At 44.3% G+C, this 11786-nt stretch overlaps 1 long non-coding RNA gene across 1 annotated transcript; it reads left to right on the top strand.

Annotated features, from left to right (window-relative positions):
• Positions 1-5698: 5698 nt before the first annotated feature.
• LOC119341791 lies at positions 5699-11658 on the top strand. The gene is made up of 4 exons (XR_005165279.1): positions 5699-6019; positions 6104-6364; positions 6763-6830; positions 9032-11658. It is a non-coding gene; the product is annotated as an uncharacterized LOC119341791 (long non-coding RNA).
• Positions 11659-11786: the final 128 nt, after the last annotated feature.

The raw sequence follows: 11786 nt of genomic DNA, 5'->3' as shown, positions 1-11786 counted from the left end.
TTAGTTCGAAACCGATTCAAATTCAAATTCAAAATCAAGTCAAATGGCAAAAGTTTTCAAACATTAAAACTAAAATGTTTGGGTTGTGCCAAATAATGCATAGGTATTTATGGTGGATAAATCACACTTTCATAAAATGATAGACTACTCTAAAATGATTTAGACAGTAGCAAAAACAATTATTTAAACGCTTTGAAAATATTAAAACAAATGAAAACTACGTTATTTAAAGTTCCCAATTTAATGTGGTTGTGGTATAATTAGAACTACCAATTTAGGATCTATTGCACTAACTAATAAAACTAAATAAACTTAAGAGATAAGTGAAAGCAAAAAAGAAATAAATAAAAAGAAAATAAATAGAAAAGTAAAAGAGAAGAAAGACCCCACCCCCCCCCAACTGGGCCCGATGCCCTCGCTCGCCTCACTGCCCGCGCCCGTGGTGCGCCACCGCCTCCCCTGCTCTGGCCACTTCGGCCATGGCCTCGCTCACCGGCGCCCGCACGCGCGTCGGCTGCCCTAGCCGCGCCTGCGTTCCATACCTGGGCCCGCTCCCCACCTCGCTCGGACGCGCCGCTCGGCTCCTTTCGCGTCCGCTCCGCCGTGCTCCCCTGCTGACGCTCGAGCTCCGCGCCGCTGTGTGCGCGCCACAAGAAACCGCTCGCTGCAGCCATCCGTCGCCGTCGCGGCGACCGCCCCGCTCTGCTCCTGCTGCCCGTGTCCCCACGCTCGCTCGCGCACAGCCGCGCGCCCGTAACAACGCCCCTGCTCATGCTGCTGCTCTACCGCCGCTGCTGTGCTGCCCTCTCTGTCGCGGCGCTGGATGCCTTCCTGCGTCCCGCTCCTGCCGGCGCCCCTTGGCCCCCGCCGGCGCCATCCCTCGCCTCCGCCCGCCATGGCCTTGGCTGGCCGCGCCGGCTTGCCCCGCCGTAGGTGCCCCGGCGGCCTCGTCTCGCCCCGCGGGCGAGTGCCCGCTCGGGTGTGCCCGCACCCGGTAGCCCAACCCGCTCTGCCCCTAGGGCCTATGGCAAACGGGGCCCAGCCCTAGAATGTTTTAAAAAATAATTAAAAATAATTAAAAAAGATATTTGGTTATCGACCCATCAAATTGCTGTCGATTTTACCACTAAGTCTATTCAACTTATCCATTTTTAATCAGACCGTTGGCTTCTAATCCCTTGATTTGGAAATCATAAATTCTTTTGCATCTGAACTTTGAATTTGTTAGTTGTTTCTATAATCTAATGCCTTTGCATTGTTTTTTCCTCTGATTGTGCCGAAGCTCACATCAGCTCCGTTATGGACTGACAGATCCTTTGTTGGATTTTATCCAACAGCGTCCTTCATATTCGATAACCTTGTGAGCCTTCCCTCGGATACATAGTGCCTTTGGTAAATTGTATCCTCTGCTTCCTCAACCATGCTATACTTATGAGCTTGAGTTATTTACTCCTGAAGTTTGTGGTCTATGTTTCTAAGAAGCCTCTATGGGTTGAACCTATGCTTTCTCTAAATCGTGTGAACCTAAAAGTTTTCACGAGTCATACTCTTCTGGTGCTTTGCTAGATAAAATTTAAACACTACAACTTCTTTGAAGACGAGAAGTGAATGAAAGGTTATGCATTAAAGAAGTGGGAGTCGACCTTGAACTTTGTGTGCATGCCCATGGACCCGATGTGGAACTTGCCATGGAAGCTTCTTGCAAAATATTTAATCATTTGGGTAATTCTTTCGGTGTCATTAAATTTCATCCCTTGCAGCTATGGTTCCGACCATATTGTTCTTCTTTGATCCCATTTCTCAGGCAAGTTTAAGCATTTGTCTTATGTGGATCAATACCCCAGTCCAACCTTTACTTTGGTCTACCGCCGAGTATTACGCTCTAGTATCTTGAGAATATCATGGAACTGCATAACTTCTTATGGGTTCTTCAACAACTGTTATTTGTCACCGATTCCAATTTTCCTGGGTTATGGGTTGTCGTCAACCAAGAACACCAAATAGTGAATCGAGTCCGCACTTCGATTCAATAAAAGTAAGTTTTTTTGCTTATAATAATCCTTCAAGTCATCCCAAGCCTGTTTGACTATAGCATTGTCGTGATGATTTTAACTGTGCTACCTGGTCCTTATTTCTAGAGCACCACTTTCGACGATGAGCTAAGCTTACGTCGATTATCCTCGTCATATCATTTTGCCTTGAACAGCAAGCTTGATTTCGAGTTTGTGTCGTACTCGTGGTTCCAATAACCTTTCGCTTCATCATTCCTTTGACTTGATGTCATCGTCGATTGATTACATCTTCATGAAATCTCTTGACAATTGTGTCGTGATCATCATTAACATTTTGAGCTCTTACATGATATCAATCGAATTCGTGATGAGAAATACCATCCTTTCCCCTCGATGATTGGTATTAACATCGACAAAATTCTTTCATTCCCTCCAAAACAGAACTTAATTTTGTGTTATACCTTGAGTTCCTGGTTATCTGACTTATGTTATGTTCTACCTTGAAGTATTACTGTCTTTTATGTCAAGGATGTTGAGAGGTTTGCTCCACCTCTTAAGAATTCTTGGTGTAGTAATACTTCTCACAAGCACCATTCTTTCTTGATCCCCGTATTGCCTAACCGGGAATATGGGCAAGTGAACGATGTTGCTTGGACTCTGTAATTCCTTGAAGTTAATGGCTGATAGTTCATCCTCAAACTATTGGTTATTGAATCACCATTCTAACATTGATCATGCTACATAAGCCTGTATTCCAGGTGCACCTTTCAACCTATGTTTAATTGTGTATGTTTTCCTCGAACATACATCATTATATCAGTTGATCTGACAAATGTTACCACCTTGTTCACATAATTATGGAAATCCATCTTTGGTTAATCTTGATGAATTGTCGCTTACTCCATCAACCACATCCTCATTTTCTCCTTGGCTTAATGGTGAACCCTTGTTCGGAACTCACTTCCATAGTTCATTTCCCGAGAATCATATAATGTCATCTCGTCAATTGTGTTGCACCTCTTCTTTTCAGACATCCCGAGTCTAAGCTATCCTAACACCAATCAGATATGAATCTCGGTCAGATATGATGGTTGGGACGCATTTTCCAAGAGTTATAACATTGGTCTTTATATGACATGGTAAGGTGATGTCATGCCTAGCACACCTGGCTGGAGGGCCTATTGTTATAGTTCTTCCTTTTAGCAATGTTAACCATTCTTCCATGAGGAAATTGAAAGACTTATTCTATAAGTTGTTCCTGATGAATCCATTGAGTATCCAAAGTCCGACCTTTGCTTGAAGACCATGTCAATGCTATCTCGAAGCATGCCTGTGGTACTCCGATCTTCGATAAGAACATTTGAAGCACAATGCTAAATTTTCGTTATCAATTATCCAAACACCGTTGTATGGGTAATTGCATGGAATTTCTCTCCCCTTTCCTAAAGGATTTTCTACGTTATATCCCGTCATGGATATCATGCTCTGCTTGCCCTTGGGAAGAATATACCTCTGAAATATGTGTTTAAACACCTTTTCCTTTCCATTGTTTTGTTTAATCTTTCTTGTGATCTATATGATCTAAGCAGTAATAATTCACTGCTTATGTAAACACCTTGGTGTACAACTCTGTCAGTAAGATCCTGTTACTATTGTTGATGACATCCCAGTAACCACCGATGGACGAGAACTTTGCCTATTGGCCCGCCTCGTTTCAAGGAGCAGGAAATGGTTCTCTTCGTCCCTCGCCCTTGGTACCGATGTTGTTGCCGACATAACTGACAGTCTATCCTCTGACTTGCCTTGCTTACATGATCGTGCAAGATGTCAACGCCGTTTCTACCTTTAACCCACATGGTGGGCCCATAACCCACAGTGCCACATGATTGAAACATGACTCTCCTATACACCCCCGGTTTCCAAAGCTATTTCTCACGCTTGGCTTCGTATGTAATTCACTGTCCACCTTTCGTGAGATCATAAATTTTGGTATTAGACACAATACTTATTCCCAATGCTCTGAACCCTTCAGGCATCAGATGATTGCCTGACCACTCGAAACTTCCCCATGGTGCCTCCTTACTTTGCTCTCGATATTGTCTTAAATTTCCATTCGAGACATACTTTCTGCCACCTTCCCCGATGTTATTAACCAGATAGTCAACCTTTCAGAGGTCCATTCTTTCGAAGTTACCCCTTGACCTTCATACGTACGATGAAGACCCAGAAGAAAGGAATGAAGACATCAACTTAATGGTTCGACCTCTTTGAGAAGAGCAACCAAGATCGAGAAGATCGTTGGAATTTCACAACCACAAATTTACCCCTTACACCACCTCTTAAATCTCGGGACGAAATTTCTTGTAGTGGAGGAGAATTGTGACGGCCGTATAATTAAGCTATAGTAAACCTCTGTTAATGATGCCACGTCACCACGGTTACTGTTCCTAATCTCGCATTAGTTCAAAACCGATGCAAAATCAAGTCAAACGGCAAAAGTTTTCAAATATTAAAACTAAAATGTTTGGGTTGTGCCAAATAATGCATAGGTATTTATGGTGGATAAATCACACTTTTATAAAATGATAGACTACTCTAAAATGATTTAAACAGCAGCAAAAACAATTATTTAAATGCTTTGAAAATATTAAAACAACTGAAAACTCCGTTATTTAAAGTTCCCAATTTAATGTGGTTGTGGTATAATTAGAACTACCAATTTAGGATCTATTGCACTAACTAATAAAACTAAATAAACTTAAGAGATAAGTGAAAACAGAAAAGAAATAAATAAAAAGAAAATTGAACATATAAATCACTCTAGGCAACCCGCCTTCCTGGGCCGTTTGCGCTCGCGAGTGATTTTGCGCCGCTCGATCATTTTACTGTGGCTGTTTTTACCTTGCTATCAACTGGTCAACCGTTCACTATTTTTTACCCACGGGTTGATAAATTGGCTGAATGACTGCTGGGTCCGCGCATGTGTGGGCCTGTTGTGCAGTGGTCTGCGCATGTGTGGGCCTGTTGTGCAGTGGGCGTGATGCGCGCTTGTGGCGTCGCTGATTGGCGTGGCTTGCCTCAGTCCTGAGCGGGCAGCCGTTCATGTGAGGCGATTGGCTTGGCGATGCATTCTGACCGGGCGAGGGCGACGTGGGGTGGGTACTGTGTGATGACAGCGACATGAGGAGTGGATTCCAGCTGATTTACTCGTCCGTGGTCTACCCTGGTTCTTCGGTGGTCCCGATTACCACTTGGGCCCGCAGTGCAGTGGCTGGGGTGATCGGGGTGCTTGGTGTGTTCTCTCCTGCCAAGACCAGGGTGGGGGGGGGGGGTTATGTACATAGCTTGTTCACCGGGTTGTGATCTACCCAGCTGCGTTGGTGGCCCTGTAGAGGAATGGGCCCGTTTTGCAGCGGTTGGGTGTGGGTAGGAGGTGAGTTTGCTCGCTTTGCCTTTCAGGTAAAGGGCCACACTTGTCAGTTCAGGGACGGAACTGTTGGGTAAAAGGATGTCACATTGACCGATGGCGTTTCCCAGCGGCTGCATCTAACCCCTTGTGATATCCTCGCTGCGGCTGGTCCCCACATATTCGGGTCCCCACCCGTCGGTAGAAGAGGTAGCTGTGGCTGGGTTCCTTTAAAACTTACAGCGTTGGAACTGTGCTTGTCAGCCCTGCACGGTCCTCCTCTACTCACGAGTTCAATGTACGTGGCTCCTCCGTTCCCAGCTCCTTCCACTCAATCCCTCGCCGCCTCCCCATCGTTGCGCTTCGCCTCCCCAGTCCGCCGGCAGAGCGTGAGAAAGTAGGACGAGGACAAGATGACAATCAGGTCGTCTGTGCGGTGCGCTGGCGGGGAGCTGTCTGTCAGCGGTGATGTCCGTCCGGTCGGACACGGTCTCGGCGCCGTCCACGGCGGCTAGGGGCCCGTGGACGCCGTCTTTCTCGGTGCCGACTTCACCCAGTAGGCCTCCGCCGGCCGCCGCGTCGTCCCCCTTGGCGCTATGAGGTTCGTCCACTCGCCTGCCTGATGTGATCTCGGAGAAAGAAGACGCGGTTTCGATCTGATTCGATTTTGGTTCGTGCGGTGCAGTTTATAGCGTGTCATGGATGACAGTGACACATAGTATGGGGGACCAGGGCTGCGACGTACCGCACGACACGCAGCTCCTGCTGGTGGAGTCCAAGGCCGGGTTCAGGCCCGCGGCGAGGTCGTGTTCCTCACGCTGCGTTCCGGGCCAGCCTCAAGGGCAACGGCGCTGGCGGCGACGAGCTCCAGCTCTGCACCCAGAGCGGCGACACCGACACGCGCGCCAGTTCAGTTCAGTGTTAATCTCGGTCACCGATGGTTGAGGTTTGTTCTTCCATCCTCTTCCTTCCTTTGCCTCGTCAAATTCTTCTTTCGTCCTGCTCCTTAGATTTCTCTCCTCTGCAGATGTTGTGTTGTTTCTCGCTCTAGGTAGGCCCTCGTCGATCTTGCCTTCAGCATTGAGGGGGGAAAAAATTAGCATCACGTTTTCTTGATGCCCTACTGTTTGATGAAATGCTTGTGCCCTGATGGATTATGTTTTCTTTTGCGTTTCTTCTCCTCCCTGCTGCTTGCATGCTTTGCAGTTCTTTGTTTCTCCTACTTGCTCGGATCATGTTGTTGATTGTCTGTGCATGTACTTACGGCGTTCTTCTCACTCTAGACCTGTGTATGAGAGGTGTTCTTATATGGTGTGCTCTTTATTGGTTTATTGGTTGTGACAGCTGCAGGGCTCCTTGGGGTTGGAGATGGCATGAGATGCAGAGCTCCTTGTGCCACTCTCTTTACAAAGGTGATGTTTGCTCCCATTCGTGGCTTGGTTTGCTAAATTAGTTGTTAACTAGCAGTTCTTACAGATATGTGCTTTCATTAAGAAGAAAAAGCTACCATGCTAGATTAGTTGATCCAGGGCTGAAGTTGTATACCAAAATAATGCTGAGAGGAGCTCTGTCAGAAGTACCTTGAGCCTTTTTATTTTTATATTCTCTTTTGCGCACTCATTTAATGCCACTTGCAATCTCAAGTAGAAAATATCATAAAGAGCTTGATGACCCCTGTCATTATCAGTCATAGTATATTAAAGGGTGTTTAGGTGACCAATTAGTAAATAACCATTTGTGAGTGCCTAATATAGTTATAGTGTGTCATAGAAATTGCCAAAATGTTCAGAATTGGGATATCAAGGCTTAAACTAAGGCACGTTGGCCACTTTCAACATTGAGACTCAAATGCGCAGGTCCCATAAATAATAAACATACCTCATATACCCGAAATCATTCAAGAGAGCTTATGCACCCCGGTACTCTTATCCTGAGCGTCCATGCTCCTAGGGATCTGAGTCAGCCCGGTCGGTAAAATGCCACTGCCCGTTACTTTTCCAGGGGATTAGAGGGCCAGGCACTGGTGGCCCGCAGCGAGGCCGCTAGGGGCACTGTTTCCTCTGACCGCTGGGCACACCGGATAAGACCAAATGCATGCGGACGTTTTCACCTCTTTCGGGCGTACTCACATGCTACATGTACTGTTTCAAACTGCACATATCCACGGCACAAATCGTCTTTGACTTGTACTCTAATTTGTATGCGTCATGTACGAGGTCCGTGTTTTGTTTTGGGAGAGGATGGATGTGTGATCCATCGATGATGAGCCAGGCACATGTGTGATCCAAAGCCGCATCATGTACCAGGTCCATGTTTTATTTAGCGAGAGGAAGGAGCTTGTCGCCCACCTGCAAACAATGAACAGAAACGAACACGTTTTGCAGAACCATTCGACTGGCATCCTCCCTCAGCTGAACCTTGCATGTGTAATCACCGCCAGTGCCGGACGACTTGCGGGGCCTTCCCGGGCACGATCACGCCCACGCCTTTGACCAGCATGTAGCGCTCGGACCTCGGCAGGCTGTCTCCGATCTGGCATCTAAGGCAGCCATCAAAATGAAGCTGCGACTGCGAGGAAGAAGAGAAGATCAGGCGAAAAAATCAGATAAGCTTGAAACAGGAAGGGTACGGTGTACATGTTGCAAAAGCGGGTCAGTACCAGATCTTGCGACGCCGCGGCCGGACGAAATGCTATGGCGTTTCCTATCAGACCACTCGAGGAGGAGATTAGATATGATGGCTTGGGAGGAAGAAGTGTTATGCGGCGTCAGAGTCACGGGTGTGCGTCCATATTCTGGTGGCAGAAAAGAACAAACGTACACAGAGCCTATGCTCGATTAGAACCCATACGCGACCCTACCAACCAGCGACCGTAACGCATTCTGCCACGGTAATCGGTTCAGAGCAGCAGGCCTAACTGCTGCGCATCTCGAGATACAGTGCCACGAGCCAAGAGCCAGGATAGGGTGACCCGGGTGCGTAAGCTCAAAAAATCCGCGGCCCTCATATACCGGTTGTCAGTAAACCAACCACTAAGATGGACAGGCTCCATAAACAATTGAACTTGAACTTCTGGTAATCTTCAACATCTATCTCTTGGTTGTGTGTATAGTGTATATGTCTCTTATGCCTCGAGTCATTGATAAGAAAAATATTTTGAATTTTCATTTTGACGCCCCCTTTCAGTTCTGGTACTTGCATATTGAGGAAGAAATTACTTCTAGATGTGCTACTGCAGATCAAAGATGAACTCATCTATTTTCTTTCTTCAATCTTAGGCGAAGATTTATCTCGTGTTCACTTTTTGTATGTAGTTATTTCACTGATCCATGACATCGGCCATCCCCTGTTTGAATATTTAGCTTGCTTTTGCTACTAATTAAGATTTCCTTCATTTGATCATTTGGCTTACAATAATATAAGCACCGGTTCTTCATTGTGAAAGTTATTCTTCTATTCAGATAGGTCCTATCGGTGCTTGATAATGTTCGATTAACTGTGCCGATATCTCTAACCTACTACCACTCTGCAGAGTGTAGTCTTAGGTATTGCCTGTACCAATGCAATTTTATCTAAACTGCTCAATGAGGTCTTTGTATTCTCTAATTTACAGACTATACAAAAGGATCAGCAAAGAAGGACTCAAGTTTGCAACCACCACAGAGATAAGGCTATCGAACATTAGTGTGTGGCTGTTCTGTGCAATTTTTCTCTCATCGAGGTATGCCTCCGTCTCACTGGGCCAGGGCTCGACTTGCCTACCACATATTTGTTTTGTTTGCTGCAGTGTTGTAAGATTGGAGTGCGTTGAGTATGCAATCCTGATTCCAGGAAAAAAAGATTATGCAGTCTATCGCACATGTTCGGTTTGGAGGGGCCCTGTAGATGATGGTTAGATTTTGTTTCCGTTCAGTGATTTATTCAAATGATTCAGAGTAAATCCAAAGCCATTTGTTGCCTCTTGAATTTCTGGTTCTAACTCATGCAGAAAATCTCTCATGGTTCTACTTCTACCTTATGTAGAAAAGCGAATTATCTGTTGATGAGCTTGTTGCTGTTTGGTACTGACCATATTAGTTCCCTAGGGCTGTAAAAATAAAAACTTCATTTCTACCCTATGAATAAGTGTCAAAGATGTTTTGTAGATTGCAAGTTTGATTTCTTTTTCTTCAACATGGTTGATTTAGTTTCTCACCTTGCTTAAAAATTCGTGGAATGTTGCCGGTCCAGCCTATGCAGATAATGTATCTGTTATCATGTGATCATGACAGAAAGTTATTTATTTGTTATATACCTGCAGCTCACTTTGTTAACTTCCACAGCACCATTTCATTTTTTTCACAGTGGGTTAGACAAGTGTGGTTTTCAGGTGTAGTTGCCTATTAGTTTTTTAGTTTTCCTGTCTCGGTTTCTTCCAGCCTATAAGTTACTTAGTTTGATTATTGCATCTACAGTTTATTCCTGCTTCTACTTCTATTTCTACTTTATTTCTGTATTTACATTTGAATTATTTCTTTACCTACTTTATACTTTATTTCTGCTTCTACTTTTTTTCTGCACCTACAGTTTCAGTGCTTTATATGCTCGTGGAGCTATGGCTCTGTTGCATTGGGCTAAGGTTTGATTGCTTGCAGCAGTATGTCAAGGTGTAGGTGCAGACTCATTGTTGATGTTGAATACTGGAGTAAGAATGATGATCAATGCTCTAATGAACTTGCATGATGTAGCATTACTATTAGGATATAGGGCTAGGCACATACTCTTTTTGACAGCGGGTAGACAAGTACTCCCTCCGTTCGGAATTACTTGTCGTGAAAATGGATGTATCTAGACGTATTTTAGTTCTAGATACATCCATTTTCGCGACAAGTAATTCCGAACGGAGGGAGTATGTTTCAGGTGTATTTGCCTATTGTTTTTTTTTTAGTTTTTCTGTGTCGATTTCTCTTTTACTGTAAAGCAGAGGCTGACTGTTAGTTTTTGTCGAGTCGAGAGTTGTTTTACTTGGAAGATCGCAACATTGCCGATAGAAGAATGAGTTTTATAGCAAATCAGGTTCAGACTTCTATCTAATTTCTTGGTTACATCACCATGATGGTTGGAATATAATTAAGACTTTGGGCCCACTGAACATTAGAAGCTGCATGGATGATGAGATCATCTATGACATTGATGGGCGGTGCACTGTGATTGTGAGTATCTATATAGATCACATTAACACATGGGTTTGTCTAGCATGCTCACTATCCAGTTACGCCACGCCCAGGTACCATTGGCAGTGTATTTCAGCTATATGTAATCGGTCGGCTATATAGCAGCAGTGTACCACTGTCTTGTGTTGGTGCTTGTCCAATCAAACATAGTTATGTAGCTAACATCATTTTGTCTTGTCTACCCATGTCTTTTGTCTAAGCTGTAACCCTAGCTGCATACTACCTATCTTTTTTAACCTGGTCATGTACTTGTGTTTTTATCCATGTTCAGTGCTGCTATATAGAATCGATGTTTTATTTCCTCTTGTATTTTGAAAGATTGCCTTGGTTCGTACTGTTTAAGAGTGATGTACTCCCTCCGTTCCCAAATATAAGTCTTTCTAGAGATTTCAACAAGTGACTACATACGGAGCAAAATGAGTGAATCTACACTCTAAAATATGTCCACATACATCCGTATGTTGTAGTCCATTTGAAATGTCTAAAAAGACTTATATTCAGGAACACAGGAAGTATAAGATAAGGGTTATTCAATAGAATTTATATGCTTGGGAAAGGTTTTGATGGAAATCAGTGGATGGTAACCATGTCGTAGTGTGATGTAAATGCCATTTGAATCTTGATTGTGGTAACCTGCTATTTTTTTCCTCTTTATTGCTGACATTTTGGTCTCTCGGAATATTTTAGTGCCATTTGAATTCAGATAATTTTGTTACTCATGCATAGAGCATTTGCATATGAAAGGTGGTATGCGTGATTGCAACCAATCTTACATGTGTTTGTATTGTTGTTTGAACAGGAACTTTTCATCAAAGGAACTGCAATGGCCAAATCTCTTGTGACCGATGACCCGACGGAGCCATTTTTTTTTCTTGGCGTGAACTGGTCACCTTATGGTTCTAACTGGGATGCATGCTTTGCTGCGTGCTTAAAACACTATTATTGTATCTGGCATCATATCCACATTAGCTCACTCCCTCTTCTGAACATTGTATTTTTTTCCATATGAAAACCGATTTAAGTTATTCTACTATCTGTAATACAATTCATATTGCATTGACATCTACATCTCCTACTTACTCACTACTAACATCACTTCTAACTGGCTTCTTGCGCCATTGGCGCAACCGGATCATCTAGTTAATATAAAAGTAA

This window comes from Triticum dicoccoides, chromosome 7B (genome assembly GCF_002162155.2).
Source record: "Triticum dicoccoides isolate Atlit2015 ecotype Zavitan chromosome 7B, WEW_v2.0, whole genome shotgun sequence".
In the NCBI taxonomy this organism is placed as follows: Eukaryota; Viridiplantae; Streptophyta; class Magnoliopsida; order Poales; family Poaceae; genus Triticum; species Triticum dicoccoides.
Note: the sequence above shows the minus strand (reverse complement) of the source record. Positions and strands in the feature narration are given on the sequence as shown.